At 40.8% G+C, this 18418-nt stretch overlaps 1 protein-coding gene across 3 annotated transcripts in view; it reads right to left on the bottom strand.

Moving 5' to 3' along the window:
- Positions 1-18418, bottom strand: part of Fto (FTO alpha-ketoglutarate dependent dioxygenase) — a 366796-nt gene that overhangs the window by 151887 nt on the left and 196491 nt on the right. The window lies entirely within an intron of this gene.

Below are 18418 nucleotides of genomic sequence, written 5' to 3'. Positions count from 1 at the left end.
CAAGACACTGTGCCTTCTCACTCTAATTTTCTCAGCAACCAACGATTTTTTTTTTTCCCTGGGAATTGCCTACCATGAGCTATTATTAGAAATGATTTTCACGTACACTTCGCTGTGAGTTGTTTGTTTTGCCTTTTTTTAAAAAAAGAGCAGTCTCTGACTTTCACACTCTGATTCCTGCCGCCCAGCTGAGGCTTGCTGCACTGCCTCGTATTTGAATCATTACTTTCAATTTCTACCCATGCCAATGATTTTTGGGGGAAGGGGTGGGAGGAGGGGTTCCATTCATTTTCTTTGCTTGCTGCAAATTCAGATCTTGCAAAGAAAGAAACAAGCACAAAAATCACAAAGACGAGTATATCTCAACACACATCTTTAGATTTTTCTATATATTATTTTTAATTTCAAGTCAGTGTGGCTTCTTTGGAGATTTTACAACCGAGGAAATGGCTAAAAGGAATGGAACTGTCACTTTCTGGGCTCTGGGCCCTTAATGCCATATATTCCTTATGTAATTGATGCAGTGCAGCTGATGACTTTCTTGCACTCATAATTGGTTCTTACCGTAACATGAAAAACGACTCCTCTGTGGTGTCTTACAGTGTGTATCTAATATCTTCATGACCACCTAGAGAGCAGTGTGGTGAATATTTGTTGTTTCTGTTGCCTACATCCATACCTGGTCCCCTGGCAACAGCATCCAGATTACCTCTTGGGAGAGTCTTTTCCCTTAGTGTTCGTAGTCTTGGATTCTCTTATATTGGATTTTAGACCCATCAGAAGAATGATAAAGACAGGGGAAAATTGGCGGCTATTCATCTAGTTCTTTAGTTGCTGCCCCCCATGGTCCTTGAGGTAACCGTAGTTTCTTGAACCTTCTAAGCCCAGATCATTCTCTTCTCCTTTGTTAGGTTGAGTTTTCAGTATCCTTTTAATAAAGTCTCATTTAGTTTCAATTTACCAGAAATTGATTTTATTGCTTAGAATGAAACCCTAAATGACACACACAGATAAGGTAAGAAATGGTATCTTGATGGTGAAGGATCCAAGATCAACCTGACTAGCACCAGCTGGGAAAGAGATGCTGACCTCTGCCTCTTGGTCCAGTCTTGCATTGACTAGACTGTGCAGATGGACCCAGCTAGACATGCAGTCAGCTCCCCCCACAGCAAAGGTGTCAGGCTCCAGCCAGAGAGAAATGCTCCACTTCTCCAGGCAATTGCAATACCTGAAACTCTGAATCCAAGGGCTGCAAATTCAGAAACCCACTAGGGCCGGGCAGATAACATGAATGGGCTCAGCAAAGGTTACCCAGAGAGAGTATGTGCTCTGACACAACAGCAGCCACGCTACAGTGCCTGCCAACTCCCCCATTCAGAAAAGCTGGCTTAGAAGTGTCAGATTCATGAAGTTTCAAAATAAACAAGAAATTGATGGGGGTAGGGGTTAAATACAAAAACTCCTGATTTTGTAAATGCTGTAAACTGATGTTTAAAAAAAGGTTTTTAAATACCGTGTGGAGCCAAACAAGAAATGCCAATGGGCTGGACAGAGCGTAGGCCATTGCCAGTTTGTGACCTCTGATCTAAAAGCTGTCTAATTTCAGAGGCTCTGGTTATCAATGAGGATTCTAAGCACAGCACTTCTCCTTGCCTGTGACTCCTTATTTCACATAGTTAAAGTTGGAAGGAGCATCAAAAAGCCATATAGTGCATTATTATATCTTTCATCCATGTTATTTTACCAAAATATAAAAAATGTATAAAATAGAATTCCCATACACATCCAGATGGCTCCAAAACCTTGATGGGAATGGAATGAGTTTCCTCTCTGCATCTATTAGAGTGTTTTTTAAGGTCATTTAGCACTTCCATGCCTTTCACGTCACTTATATTTTATCCACGGACCCTGAACAGCCCCCCACCACGAGGAAGGGGAGGAAGGATTTAAGAAAGTGAAGTTTCACAGGGCAGAGGACATGGTCTGTGCACTTCACTACTGTATTTCTATTCTCTTTCTAACAAATTTTAATGAGCTTTTGTCAAGTCTATACATAAAGAAGGAACCTGAAAAATAAGTACTGCAAAAACAAAGAACCAGGGAAGACCTTCTTAGAAATCCCTATTACATAAATAATAAATTCATAAAATAGATAAGTTAAGAGAGTTGGGTGCTTTACCAAGGGGTTCTTCACTTCGCTAAAGGATCTGTGTCAAGGTCTTTTTAAAAACAGAGATCTCCTAGTTCAGAGTTTCCCATTCTAGCATGCCCTCATGATTCTTGCCAGACATTTGCACAAGCTAAATAATTTCTAATGTTTTTCTTTAAAATGACCTAATTTTGTATTCATTAGTACATTACAGTTATATATATATAGTAATGGGACTCACGTGAAGTGATCATTGAGTGCAGAGAACACAGCTGGCTCATTCTCAATCACCAAGACTTCTCCTTCCCCTCTCCTCTCTCTTCCCTGCTGATCCCCTTTCTCTACTACTGGTCTTCCTTCTATTGATTTACTGTTGTTTAAGTTGGTGCCTTATAGTCATACATATAGAATTCATTGTGATGTATTCATATATGCCTATGGCCTAATTTGGTCAATTTCATTCTGCAGTTGCTCCCCTTACCCACCCTTCCACCCCTTGACCCCCTTCCTCAATTCCACATAATAGACCCATTTTTAAAACATAAAATAAATTCACTTCAAAAGAAAAAGGGAAAAAACAGTTATGCTTGTCATAAAGAAGAAAACAATCATAAAAATAAGTATATTAAAAAACAAGCAATATGTTTTATCTTATTCTAGATATTGCCACTTGCTAAAGGCTCTCAGACTGAAGCAGGCCCCTCCTTTGTAAAAGAAGATATTGACAAGGGCTGGAGAATATGAAAGATGGATCAGATTTAAATGAAAACTGCTCTCATATGCATGGATGCATGGAAACGAGGCTGAGAGGGATTCACTTTCTCACCATGTGGTCCTCACTACACGCAGAGTTCCCAAGTGTCAACTGGCATCATCTGGGTAGTACCTGTGGTCCACATCCCACACTCTAGATGCAATGCCCTACACAGTGGTTCCTAACCACCTTGTAGACAGATCTAGTACCCTGCAAGTGCAGTCTTGCATGGAACTCCAATGCACACAGCAAGTGAAACTGAAGCAGTTCTCCTTGTTTCTGGTATGGAGGCCCTCCAGCCCTCTCTTCTGTCTTGGGGCATCTCCTCAAAACCTCAAAGCACTGTGAAACACAATTTGCCAAGCCCAATTCAAAAAGTATTTGATTTTTTTAGAAGTTTATACATGGCTGGTAGGAATGCACATTATTGTGATCCTAAAAGCCGTCTGATAACTACTTACAAAATTAAACATACACTTAACATCAGACCCAGAAATTCCATTTTTACGAATTTATCTAAAAAAAAATTATGTTCACACAAAAACATGCATACAAATGTTTACAGAGGCTTTGTTCATAATCACCAAAAGCTGGAAGCAACATAAATGTTCTTCAAGTGTCAATGGATAAAACACACTGTGGTACATCCACAAAATGGAATACTACTCAGCCAAAAAAAAAAAAAAGGTAAGAGCAACTGATACATGCCACCACTTGGATAAATCTTAAAGGCACTATGCTAGAAAAAAGGTTAAATGTTGTATGACATTCTAAGAAAGGCAATACTACAGGGACACAGGAAATATTTTACATCCTAATTGTAGTGGGGTTAAATGAGTATGTACATATGTTAAAATTTATGGAACTGTATAGAGGGGGGGAGGGGCCAGTTTTATTGTGCAAAAATTTTATAAAATTCAATTCAAAATTTCATTTCTACTACATTTTTTAACAAGAAAGAATGCAGAGAACAAGTTTACAAGTAAACACATCTAATGAATAAGCAGTAAAAATACAGAGAAATATGGACGATAAAAATAAATTCCATTACAAAAATTTAGTTTCAACATTAGAATATAAAAAGTAAATTTAGATTCATCATTCAGACCCTAAAATGCAGTATGTCACAAAATTTAGGGTGAAAAGAAGTCAATGCACAAAAGGAAGTTCTAGAATGTCAAAAGAGCATTCTTTTGACACGGCAATTAATGGTGATATTTTTCTCTTCATACTGTGTCAGCTCCTCAGTGGTTGACTTTCCCTAGGGAAATGTTAATAGGCCATTTTTCCCATTAGTAGTAACACAGAGCTGTCTTCAGATAACTGTCGATTTTCGAACAGTCCCCTAATACCAGTCTCCCCTCAAAATATAAGCCACAAATCGGGAACATGCCAGGGAGGAGAAATTTCATTTCAATAATGATTCCTTTTCAATAGAAATTATGGGAATGTTGCCAGATCAGAAAGGACTAGGCATATCCCTAAGAGTGCTGGATGTTCAAATCTCACTTGTTTCCTTGCCGTGGATCATCTCCACATCTGCAAACAGACAGGAAGAGCGGGTTCTGGTGGGGATGAGCTGCCGGGTGCATACGCCACTCTGCTCACTATTGCTTAGTTTCCTCTTAAACGTAGCTCATCTACCTTGCAGTGAGGTTGCTTAACAAAGGAATTCCTGAAAGTACTTATTACTTGAAGTGAAAAACATAAAGCAGACATCAGCAACTATTAACAATCACAGCCCCAAAACTTCCACCTGCACCAGGAACCAGAGGCAGAATTTTCTGCATATCCCCGAGGTGCACATCACCTTGAGGATGGGTTTTATTCTAGGAGTCGGTCCTGATTTTACTTGACCTCTCTTCATTAATGGACATCTCTCTGCTAGGCCACGGCCCAACACGGAGCCTGTCCTTTTTACTCCTAGGTGGGGTCCTCCTTCTGTGACTCTCAACTATTGTTATGCCAAGGTTATAACCTTCCTTCTCCTCTCGTCTCCTCTGCTGGCTCTCTGGGAGGGTGATGTCTCACCCATGGCTTTAAGGGTCCCTGTAAACTAATGACATCCATGCTTCTACCCTCAGCAGACCTTACCACTGAGCTTTAGCTCCATACTGCCACTTACACTGGCTGCCCCTGCAGACATGGCACCTCAGCCTTAACTTGCCCACACTGGACTGGTTACCTTTGCTCCCCAGTCTCTTCCCTCTCCATCTACCCAGTCCTTTGCCTGGTTTCTCAGAGTGGTTACCAGGCACCATTATTCATGTGACAATCCAACTAGAACTGCAGGAATCATTCGATTCACCTCTCCTTCCCTCCCTCCACAAGCCCCTAGAGCGTGCCACTCTCTCCCCTACATGACTCAAGCTTCATGCCTCACTGAAGCATGCAACGGCCTCCCAACTCGTTTCTCACCCCTTTCGTGAATTCCCTTGCTTCAGGTGTAACCTTTTACAAGTCCAAGTCTGAACATGTTACCTCCCTTCCACTAATTCTGTCTCACCGACAGCCATGCTTCTAAGCTATCTTCATGAAGCCCAAGGAGTACCTTAGGGTTACCAAGGACACCATGCAGGTGGTTTGACCTCCAAAACCCCACTGAAACCAGAACACGGGGAGTGGGGCTGTGGCTCAGTGGCAGAGCACTTGCCTAACACATGTCAGGCACTGGGTTTGATCCTTAGCGCCACATAAAAATAAAATGTATAAAATAAAGGTACTGTGTCCAACTTAAACTCAAAAATACTCAGAGCACCTCTGTTTTTATATGCTTCGGTTACTGGCATTTAAGAGATATGAAAGAATAATTTGGTTTTGTTGTTGTTGTTTGTTTTTTTGTTTTTTTTAGAAAGCTCAAATTCTTTAGCCTGGCATAACACACACACACACTCAAAAATCAAAAAGTCTTGATACAAGTCCTGCTTACTTCTCAAATTTTATCTCCTGCCATCTTCTATTCCATAAAACACACGGCTGTTCTATACTCTACATTTATCATACCCTTGTTTAATCTACAGTTCCTACTCATTCTTCAAAAAAACATTTCCCTTGTAAAGTCTACAGTGAGCCTAATCCATGTACCAAATTAAGTAGAGCTGATCACGTGTTTTCTGCGCCTCCAAGCATCTCATACACCGACTGCCTCGCGCTCCACTGCACTAAGGTACTCATCCAAATGTCTGCTCCTCTGGACTGTGAGCCCTCCTAGAACAGACAGAGTCCATGACCATTCCAAGGCACCTAGTATGGCCACATGCCATCAGAGTAGACTCCTGATGATGTTTGTGAATAAATGAAGACAAATGACATACCAGGGCAGGACTGGGGAATAAGGCAAAGGATCACGCAAAGAATACTATTCAAGTCAAAAATATTAACTGAAATAAGCCTTGATTTGATTCAAAGTATTCCTGAAGGTAATTATAGGAAAGATGTTGTAAAACCATTTTTATGCAAAAAAGGGGAAAGAATCAAGAAAAATAAACATGCACTTTTACTAGAAAACTACTTAAGCCAATAATCATTTGGAGAGATATTTCTAAAAAATATAGTTTTGCTATACTATGATCATATTTAATATCTTCCTAATAAGCCAAAGAAAGAAGTCTACCTTTCTCCATTTCAAATAGAGAAAACTACTTTGGGCTCTGGCAACACACAGCATACTAAGGACCCTTGAGAATTCCCCAGGGTCTTTAGTTTCTCTTGGCTCAAAATTTGATGCACAACACCAAAGCAAAAACATCTACAACCAGAGAGTCAGAGAGACAGAAACATTGAGGTAGAGAAAAGAAAAACCAAAACTCTAAGGTCCACTAAACTTTAGGCTTAAGTTTCACATTTTTCTTAAAAAAAAAAAAATTCTCCCAATTCTGAATTTAAACAGAGCAATCCAGCTAATTTTTGCTGGACACATTGGTACATTCAGTAACTTTCAGGGTTCCCCAGTTCTACAACATCATGCAGAAGTTTTTCACAGAGGGTTTTTAGAGAGGAATCACTCTGAGATGTCAAAGGAGAACTGCGCGTGCACTCTTTACTAATAATTCTATTTAAGTCTCTAATTCTTTGGGGTCCTCTCTGACATGGAATATCAGTTTCTGTTAGGCCTTTAACTCCCAAACTCAGGTTTAATCTTTCTTACACATCACAGAACTTGGAGCAAATGCACAGAAACAGAGTGACATTTCACAAACATGGCTAGTAGTTCCTCTGCTTAGTTTATTAAAACAAACAGACAAACAAACAAACAAAAAAAGATTTTTCTGCTAACATTCTTGCAATTTCAGAAGGCCTATCGATGCCAGGACCCCAGAAGTGCATACCTTTCTCACCTTCTATCTTCACCTTCACCACCAGCAAGGAAGTAATACTGTCATGATGGGAAAAAGGCCTCTCCTGACACCCTTCATATACATAGCTGTCTCATGTTAAGGTTGTATTTCCCCTCTGCGCACACAAATTACAAAGATATGCTCTGACTGATAATGAGGGCTAGGGTTCAACTTGTGAAGAAACTTGGTTTAAGATGTTATCAGCTGGGAAAGCTATTTCCTCACATCAATGCTGCCACAGGCTGTCAAAACCCAACCAGGGCTCCCCTCTTCAAAAGTCCAGGAGCACTTTATTTTTTTCTTCTTTCCTTTTCCCCCTCCCCCTTTCTTTTCTTTTCTTTTTTTTTAAGAAGAAAGGCACAGAACCCACTGAGATAGCCTTAGTCCCATCAAAGAAAGGTCGATCCCAGGTCTTCCTTCATTTACTGATTGTCAGTTTAAGATGGCTCTTTTGTGAGGCCTCTGTGGCTCAGTGCTGAGTGATGCCTTCACATTTTCTAAACTGGACTGGGCACCACCAAAGATTTCCAGCATGCTTGGATCCATGGCTTGCAGAACAAATAAACATCCCTTGCAACTCTTTTGCCTACGTTATCTCCCTCTCCAGGAGCAGGAGGTTTTTGGGGGTGCCAATGTTTACACAGTGTTAAAACTTTCTTTCCCCTGTTTCCTGATTTTGAGAAAACACATCCTGGATGACCTCGGTGAAGAGATAACACCAAGTCACCGCTGGGTGCCTGTCTACTGGACTACTTGAGGCTGCTGTCCTCGACCCCCCTCCCTCCCCCACCCCTGGAGCCTGCTCCCAAGGAAAGCGATAATAAGTGGGCTGCCTTGAAAGGGAGGCTCAAAAGCAGACCTCTCCGAGAGAGGCTGCCGACAAAGGAGCCTTTTATTCCCACCTAAGACACACTTGGTTCTGCTCATCTCAAAGACCCACTTTAGTGAATGAATGTCTCAGCAGAGTTCACCAGATGGGGGTCCTCCAAAACATACCAGGAAGGCATAGTCAGCATTTCTCCATCATGGACTAGTGCGCTAGGAGAGTTAGCTGAGAGTAATGGAGAATGTCTAAGGGAAAAGAGTACGGGGTGGGGGGGAAATGTGTCTTTGATTAGTTTATTCATTTGGAAAGGAATGTAAGTAAATAACAGCAAACTAGCTTCTAAAACTGTTGTGAAGATTAAATGAGATAATCCACATAAAGCACTTAGCCCAATGATGGGCATATACAAAATACTTGATAAATGTTAGAAATTACTATTACTACCTAAAAAAATTGGGAATATCACCAAAATAAAGATATTGATTGTTTAAAAAAACCTTAAACACTGCATCCATGGCTTTGAATGATAACTTAATTCTGCTTTTTTTTTTTTTTTGGTACATGGTTTCTACCATGTTTTTCCTCCTACTAGTAGAGAAATCCCTGAACCTCATCCTGTATCCCTGCGAGCCGGGGAGCCACAGCAGCCTGCCAGGCACTGCAGGTAGTCTTGGGGACAGCGGTGTGGATGACCACTGGAATGTTCAGGCTGCTGGAGGAAAGGATGGCCCGCCTCCACGCATCTAGCCCGGAACACCAGGGCAGTGTACACAGCCAGACCTCAGAGCTTCAACTGGCAACGTTGGTGTTTCCGATGAAGGTGAAAAAATAGTCCACGTGTTTGTCAAGGAAAAGAAAAATAATAGTAAAGAAAGAAAGAAAAGGGGGGGAAAGGGTGAATAAGGGGGGAAAAATGTGTTGTTTATAGAAGCCAGCTGCTTGGGCCATGGCGCCAGCAGCCCCTCATCCTGCTATTTTACACTGTAACCCCACGGCCCTCACTGGCACAGGTACAACGAAATGTTGACTTCAATGCTTCAGAGAGCACTCGACTGATTTTGTACATGATTAATTGCCAAAGACATGGCTGGCCATATGGAACAGAGAAAGCATCAAGTAATTCATACTTCTGTATGTGATCGCTTGGCCCCTGTTGTTTTAATGTACAGGAAAGAGCTAGTATAGCACAGCCCTGGTGTCTTGCCCCTGACAGCCCATTAAGAAATCTCAGAGCACCTAGTCGAAGTTATGCTGTTGGCTTTTCAATAGCAGCCTAATAAAACAGAAGCAAAGCTTTCCAACTAGTCTTAAATCTTTCACATACAGTACATTAACTACTGCGGCTGAAACAACGGGCTTCTTATGATAGGAAATGGGGCTTGATTTCTAGTCTCTGCATATTTACTGAGGACCCCCCCACACACTTTTTTTTTTAAGCTTTCTGGAATTTACAAAATCACTGTTCTTCTTTCTCCTCTGTTTTCCAAATAGCCTAATAGATTCATTGGTTTCAGTCGAGTTGACTCTCCATCACTGTTACATGCAGTCTATAGAATAAAGTTGATTTGTGGAGAGGGAAAGACACCGCATCATTATTCTTACCCAGGAATCATGCTAGCTTTTAAAGCATTAGCTTCCTTTAAAAAACACAAGAAAACTTCCACAATGGGGGGAAGTCTCACAAATATACTTTTGTAACCCTTACTGCTTTCCCATAACTCTGAGAAATGAATCCCCTGGATGTGGGAAAGAATATAGTTATTTTCCAGTTGTTCTGCTGTTGGCTGGTGACACTTACAGACAAGGTAACAAGGTGTCACCTTCAGTGTAGTTCTACCCCGACTTGCAGTTCCTTAGCTTTACCTGCTCCTCAAATCCTTGCGGCTTCTATATATACACATTTCTTCAATGTCTTCCTTTCAAGAATTTCAAATGACAGCAGTAAAACTTATGACACCCTCAGAAGCTTCCTTTGTCAGCTCTGACACGTGTTGATGGGGATGACTTTGTTGCTACTTTCCATTACAAAATATTTATACAGTATCTTTTGTCTGTGGATTTGGAGGTGTTGCAATTATTCTCCCAGCAGAAGACTCCATATATGGGAAATTCCACTTGGCTGCGTGTTCATCAGCAGGACTGTAATTGCCTCCTCTGCTGAAATGAACTAACAATCCATTCAGAGCTTCAGGCCAATGGGAAATTCTCTGCCTCCTTGCTGCCTCTCCCTCTCTGGAATATGCTGGTGCTTTCCAGAATGAGCCACTCCACTAATAAACAGTATCAGGAAACAGAAAGCATGAGCAAGGCTCTTGGGGAAAAAAGAAAGACAACAGCACTGAAATTGACTCAATAATAGGGCAGTGAAGACCCAACCCAAGACCTCTGCAAAGACAAGCAAAGTGTTCTCTTGGCTATTTTCTATGAAACTGTTTTTGTTTAATTATGGAATGCTCTATAAAGTATGATGATAATGTAATCCATTTTACAGATACGCATCGGCAGCAGAAGCAGTAGCATGCTAATTCTGTAAATCTCTAATTTACTGTTACTGTGACAGTAGTCTAATGGACAATACATAATAATTTAAATTAGATATATGTGTACTTGGAAAAAAAAGTCATATATAAAGGCATCATTCTAAAATATCACCAATGGAAATAAACCCGGCAGAGATGTAAGACCTTCAATAAAAAATAAATTAAAAGTTTCGATCTACAGCCGTAGTACATAGCAATACTATCTGGATCTAGAATTCTGCTGGACCTACCTACACATTTCAAATAATGAACTAGAATGACAGATGACTTTGCTCCAGCTGTTTTAAGCATTCCTTGTCTTATCTTTGCCTTTTCATTTTTTAAATAAAAACAAGAACTCACCAACCCAACCAACCCCCGCCCACACACACACACACACCCGCACACGCACACACACACTTAATTTCCAGAACCACATCTCGGAATCTGCACTCATCTGTTCACTGGCTTAACTGTTAATTGAAGATGAAGCAATGGCTAACTACACCAAGCACTAAATAATTGGGCCATTGATGATGTTTGGCCTAAGAGTAGCTTAGCACCTTCCAATTCTTGGGCAAGTGAAAAGTTATCCAAGATCTCCATCAGATCAGCTCCCTCCTTCCCCCAAACATCAGTAGCACAAAGACTGAAGTGGTCTGCCGTGCACACTGGGTTATATGAAGTGTAAAACATTGGGGGAGAGGGGGTGGAGGGAGGCCTTTGAAAGGGAACGGGAAAAAGAAATCACACTTGCAAGAGGATCCAGCTGACAGCTCAGTCCCTAACAAGTGAGACAAGTGAATATGTTGGGAAACATTGTGAATGCAGGAAGAGCCGGGCCTTTTGTCTGCAGCCCTACAGTGTGTCTTTAACCCAACTGCTGCCTGCATCACTGAACATATGTTTTCTACACAAGAACTGAAGCAGAAAGGCTCTTTGTTATAATTCACTCCTTTGTATATATCTGCCCCCCTTCTACTCTCTGCTTCTTTCAGTAACATCCAGACCAAAGCCCAAGTAGAAATTTTAACAGCTCAGGAGAGTAAAGCCAGAAGGCCCAGCAGAGACCTTACTCTTGCACCCAGGCTTAGAGAACTGGTTCTATGTTGCAATAAGAACATGAGCTACATTTACTTAATGCTTCCGGTCTTCCAAGCCAACAAGCATTCCCTTAACACCGTCCCATTTAATCCAGGCAACATCATGTAAGAGACATCTTGATTTTGAAGATGAGGAAAGTGAGGCACAGAGAATAAACTCCTCCCCGAAGCTACAAGGCAAGAGTTTGGTTTTCAAGATGTGCACTTGGAAGTGCCTATGGAATTTGCAACAGACAGGGGTTTGGAGCTTGAGAGATATGTATTCCTAAAAATTAAAGATTTGGGGGAATTATACATGTGTACATGGGATTCTGCACTTTTAACGTCAATTCATCTGAGCTGGAATCTAGACTGTACAGAATGTAAACATAAGCAAAGCTGATGAGTGGGTTTCTCAGCTCTTGGCTGTAATGAAGTAAAAGTTATGTTTGGTGAGTCAGGAGTCCCCCTTATCTTTGAGGATAAGGTTCTGGATGGCCAACTGACTTAGTGGCCAAGTTGGCCCTGGGCCAGTTACTTATTCTCCCTGGACCTCAGTTTCCTCATCTGTGAAATGAGGATATTTATAGTACTTCCTTCAAAGGGTTGACAGGATTCATTTTTCACACAGAAGATCCTTAGAGAAGGACCTGTCACATGATAACTAGCCAATATGTGTGGGGTGTTTATTTCTCCTAGAACTCTGCTACTGAGATGTAGAATAAATCTAGAGTGCTAGCCACTTTGAGCCACATTAGAGCTACTAAAATCAGTCTTCACTTTTATACTGGCAAAGCCATTCTTTATTTCTCCCTCTTTTCCTGTTCAGCATTAACAGTGCATCTCTAACAGATAAGCTGATATCTCTTATCCTGAATGCTTTCTGGATAATGATGGTGATAATGATATAGCAGCTAACATTATTGAACACATTATACACATCAGGTGCCCCTCACATGCCCATCATCATTGGATCCTAATAATAACTCTATGAGATGAACTTCTTATTTAATTCCATTTTGCAGATTTAAAAAAAAAGGGACTCAGAAAGGTTAAGTAATTTGCCAAATTTTATTTCATTAATAAGCAATAGAGCCAGATCTAACTCAGGCATCAGATTCCTATGCCTAAAGCTAATATATATGTAAACTTATACTCTGCAAAGTGTTTTTGTGAACATTATCTCATTTGATCCTCATAAAAACTATGAGTGAAGTAAAGCAAGTACTATTAGCCACATTTTTATGGATAAGGAAATTGAGGAGTAGCTAATTTAAATAATTCACTGAATATCAAAGTTAGTAAAGGAGTTGAGGTAAGACTAGAAATCAGGTGTCATGAGTCCAGACCTAGCACACTTTGTACTGAGCACATGTACTCAAGGCAAATTTCCACATAATAAATTAATGCTACTTGAGTCTCTGCTATTGTGTGGACATCTACAAGGTCACAATAACTGGTCATTAGGAGTTCACAATCTAGGTAAGGAAATAAATTACATACACAGGGTGAAGAATGACACATAAAATAAATGTTCAATTCTATTAAGCTCTCACAATTGATTTTGATTCCTGGGTGTGGTGGTGCATGCCTGTAATCCCAGTGACTCAGGAGGCTGAGGCAGGAGGATCACAAGTTCAAGGCCAACCTTAGCAAGACCCTATCTCAAAATAAAAACAACAACAAGAACTGAGGATGTAGCTCTGTGGTAAAGAACCCATGGTTTCAATCCCCCAATAACAAAACAACAACAACAACAAAAAAAAAAAAACATTATTTCTATTTTGAGACAATGAAAACTAAAATGTATGCCTCTAAGAATAAATGTTACCATGTAAACCCACCCACCCTTAATTATGCTATTTTTTCTTAAGATTCTGGAAATCAAAGTTATGTCTCACTATAATGAAGTGGTTCATGCTACTGACAATGTGACGTTAAAACTCTAAATGAAGTGGCAACCTGGTAAGGAAAGATGATCCAGAGAAGACCACATGGGCAGAGCCACAGTCCTTGGACAACATCCACTGATGACTAAGGCAATCCCTGACTGAAGACCACTGAAGGCAGGGTCTTTGACGTCAGCACCACCTACTAAGTGACATATATTTACCAGGAGAAGGATGGACAGGGATGGGGACACACACTCAAACACACATACACCCATTTGTATAATTTTATGGTATGGTTCTCAAGTAGGAATTCAGAAACATGAAATTATCAATTTATGTGCCTATCATTAAAGCATCAATAGTAGTTACGAAAATAAAAACACATCATAATAGCTACAGAAACAACTATAACAATGACTATTGATTATTTGACATTTACCATGTGCCAAGCTCCACCTAATCATTTTTATGCAATCCTAATTTAAATTCTCTTAACAATTCAGTGAAATAGGTTATTTACTATTCCAACTTATAGAGAGGAATGTCAAGGTACAAAAATGTTATGTCACTTGCCTCAGATCACACAGTTGGTGAGGAGTGAGTGGGGTTAAGATTCAAACCCAGGGGGCTGGGGTTGTGGCTCAGAGGTAGAGCGCTTGCCTGGCATGAGACACTGGGTTTGACCCTTAATACCAGATAAAATAAAGATATTGTGTCCATTCTTAACTAAAAAATAAAATAATAATAATAATAATAATAATAAAAGATTCAAACCAGGCAGGCTGGTAGCAGAGTTCACTTTCTTACCCACTAAACCATGTAGTGACTTATAAAATTGGACGCTCTTTCTGTGAAGTAGGCACACAGCATCTCATTTAATCCTTCCAACAACCTGACTAGGTGGATTGGAGCCTCAGAAACTCATTTCACAAGTGAAGAAACTAAGGCTCTGAGTGTTCAGTAAGTGACGCAGGACCTCAGCTGCCAGTGTCGGAACTGGGATAATTTGCAAAACTGACTATGATAATGGTCTAGTATAATGGTCTAGTAACTAACCTGGGTGCAGAAAGACTGTGCTAATAGAAGGACTGACTCCCTCCCTGACTGGACACACAGACAGAGGCAAAGACCTTTGATCGCAGAGACCAGCATCATCTTTTAAATGGAAAAAGACACCAATCGATTATTGAGCCTCAGATTTACCAAGCTATATTTCTGCAAAGAACGACTCCAGATTCTTTGTCGCAATGTCCCAAGTCAAAGCTGAAAAGGATAAAACAACTTAGGATTTCTTTTACCCTTTCTCACATTTTTGAGAATCGTACACTCAAAGAGCACGAGTGTCAGATGGGAACACTGCTAGTATTCTCTAGAAGGTTACGAAGTCCTCAAGTTGGGCAGATGCCGTTCTGTGTATATATTTAGTGCCTCTGACAGCAAGTGGTCACTGGACCTGCCATGGTTTAAGCAACAGAAACAGAAGCTTCTCTCTGGTTAGGAAAGAATATCTGGTGTTTGCAGGAGCAATTAGTGTGAAAACATGATTTAGGGAACAGCTGTCAACAAATTAGAATTTGTGTCTGAAGTTTTTAGGAAGATTTTTCAACTCCCGAGTTCTCATGAATTTATAAAAGAAAACTATCATGACACTGCATTCATTTTCTTCAATCATCCCAACTGTGATGTGGAATAAAAGAAACAATTATGGATAGCTCACTGAGAACACAGAAGGACTTGGCACTTGAATGGGATATTTGGTACCCTTCATCAAGAGCAGCAATAGGAATTTGTCTGGTAGCCTGCCTTTGCCCTGTAGCTCATCTTTTACCGCCTCCCATTTAGGGTGCTCTGAGGTCTAGAGTTATAAATTACATTCCATTCATTTTTAGGGGGAAAACAATTATTCTAATTTCAATTATTAATCTCTTTCAAAAGCTATCTCCCCGGTGAAGCACCTTGATAGAAATAGGCATAGGCTGTGTGGGATTTAGCCTGCACTTTAGACAGCTAATGTGGTTACTGCAAGTGGCTTTGAGAGTCCCCAAGGACAACAAAAGCCACATTTCTGCCTTGAATAGTAACAGTCTCAAATCTGCAAACTCCTACCCCTGTTGGCACAAATTCCTACTTAACTCTAACTTGCCACAGTTTTATGCTTTGATGAGCAGATATTATTGGCTCATCTCAGAGAGATAATTGCCTCCCCTGCCTTGTTTGGAGGTTATACATTCCATACCCAAAGATTAAACCAGTCGAAAACCAGCGACGGGCACAGCCCTTTCACGCTAAAATGGTCTCCATGAGACTGAGCAGGGACACTTTAACTTCGGGGGTTTGGACAATGGGTATTCTGAAAGGATTAGAAAAATGGGCAACAACTGAGCCTCCTCCTCCCTCCTGTGTTCGAGTCTACCACCTGCTGCCGTATTTTTGTTTCAGTAACAAAGAAGCCTTCATGTTTGAGGCTCATATTTAATGTTTGCTGAACGGGCCCCTTGAGTTTTGGTTAACTCTTCAGGAGGAGAAAAAGAAATATTTCTTGCCTGACAAACAAACCAATCCACCAACCTGCTTTGCTGATTGGCCCCCACAAATCAATACATGTGTCTCTATGGACATATGCGCATCTGCCTGTCTACCTCTATGCACCACCCCAGAGGCGGGAGCATACTCTATTTATATTTAATAAAGTATTATGGGTCAATAAGGGCTGCATAACATTTGTGATTTCATGGTTCACTACAGTAACAGGTGCTGTGGCAAACAGGAATGTGAAGTGTTAAAAGGGAAGGGGGGAGATCACTTCAGAGACATTAAGCAGCTTTCAACATTGACAGCAGAAAGGGGAAATTTTTAAGCAATTTGGTCGGGTCAGTAAAATGTAACACAGGTCAAAGGAACAAAATGGCACCCAAAATTCTGCCTATTGATAAAGGAGCATACTGTTTTGTGGTTGGGTGCACAAGGCAAAGGCTAAACAACTGTTGTATGGGACCAAAAAATATGCTCTCTTTGTGGCTCTTTTACAATAAGTTACTTCAGCCTGGTGAACGCGGGGGGCCCCCCATTCTCCCTGCATACGTGGCTGGGGTATACATTAATGAAAACAAAAGGGTCCATTTTCATTGTAACCATGCAGAAGGGTTAAGCATTTGACCTTCAAGTATGGTGTGCTTGTGCTCAGTGGAAAGGTTCTTGACAATATAAACAAGAATTACTGCTGTTAGAGAAAGGGGACACAATTAAAAACAATCTCAGATGCTTGTTGTACAGCTGTTCAAGTTTCAGCTCTGTCTGACCTCTAAGGATGCTACATGTTTAACGGAGACGATTTAAGATATTTTAGTGAGTCCCTTAACCATTCACCATTGCCATCCTTCCTCTTGGGAACACCTATCCTTAAACACAAAGCGCTTTTCCAGTAATGAGATTTTACGCTGCGGGGTTTGCCCTTAAAGCTGTTTGCCTTCCCAATCTGTCCTCCACTCGCTATCTGACCACCCTGAGAAGCAGCCAAAGGGGACAGTGTTAAGAGGGACTTGGCAGGAGGCAGGGATGTTTGACTTGAGAGACCACAGTTCCATTAAAAAAAAAAAAAAAAATTTTCCTAAAAATCAAAATGTGATTGCATTTTCCAAGAACAATATTAATGCAGGAAAGTTTACTGTGTTAAATGATCATTTATATGGAAAGTCGTTTTCTTTATTTGCACAAAAATACTGTCATTTATTTTCAACCTAACAAAAGAGAAAGCCGTGAGACAGCCCAAACACAGAAACAGACAAAAACAAACCCTAAAAAAAAAAAAGAAAAGAAAAAAAAATTATCTTTTCTTCTGAGCTATCACAGAAGACAGTTTAAAAAGAGACAGAAATTCTAAAGTAAAAGATGGAGTCTTTTGCGCAAGCTGAGGGAAGCCACTGTCTTTTCTGCTATTTGATCCTCCTAGAGTCAGCAAAAGGCTCTGAAACCCTTCCACAAACAAGAGGGTCCCTGGGAAGTGACCACCAGACAGCATTGTCTTCCACGGGGCAGGAGAGCGCTGGAAGACGGAGGGGCTTCAGCCGGAGCCTACACCAGCTTTCTAGAAGCCAACCACAGCAGCCCACTCCACATGCCAGGAGGTGATGCTTCCTACTTCCCAGGAAGAGAGGAAGTCATGCCGAGGTGAGACACAGGCAAGAGACAAGCCAAATCTCGTAAAGAACAGGGCGCAGGGAAAGTTTTGCTTGTCAAACACACTTTAATCTCTAAAGTCACTGGGCTTTGATGTTGCCCCAAACAAAAAAAAACCTACATGGTTTGCAAGATTTACAGCATTTCTAGTGGGAACAGTTTCATGCTCCGGGGTTTTTCCTTCGGAGATTAAGGTTTATTTTATCCCTGATGTTCAATGTGTCTGACTGTAAGAGACTCAGCAGAGACAAGGACATTTCCCTGCCCTCTGACTCATCAAATACACCAAACTTGTATTCATCAAATCAAGTTCGTTTTTCAGGGAACAAAGCTTGCTGGAGATGATCCAAACTATGGAGTAATCACTGTCATTCTGACAAGACAGGAGTGCTTCTTTTGTAAAGAGTCAGCTCCTAGGGGAGATAACAAAAATTGACTAAAAATGGCTGCACTAATCTCTATATTATAAAAGACCACACAATTCATGGCTTCAGATGAAAGAGGAGAAGCAGAAGAGACGTGGGAAGAAAGAAAACAAATCACCACCTTTACCCATACACCCCAAACAACCTACCACAAGTTGTAGCACTCAAATAATTAGAAGGCACAGGGAACAGAAGCAGTTTAAAAGGGCCGTGTGGGCAACTTTCTCTGAAAGGAGATCTCAGTTTTTCCACTGACAC

This window comes from Ictidomys tridecemlineatus, chromosome 15 (assembly GCF_052094955.1).
Source record: "Ictidomys tridecemlineatus isolate mIctTri1 chromosome 15, mIctTri1.hap1, whole genome shotgun sequence".
Lineage (NCBI taxonomy): Eukaryota > Metazoa > Chordata > Mammalia > Rodentia > Sciuridae > Ictidomys > Ictidomys tridecemlineatus.
This window is presented reverse-complemented; position numbering and strand designations above follow the sequence as displayed.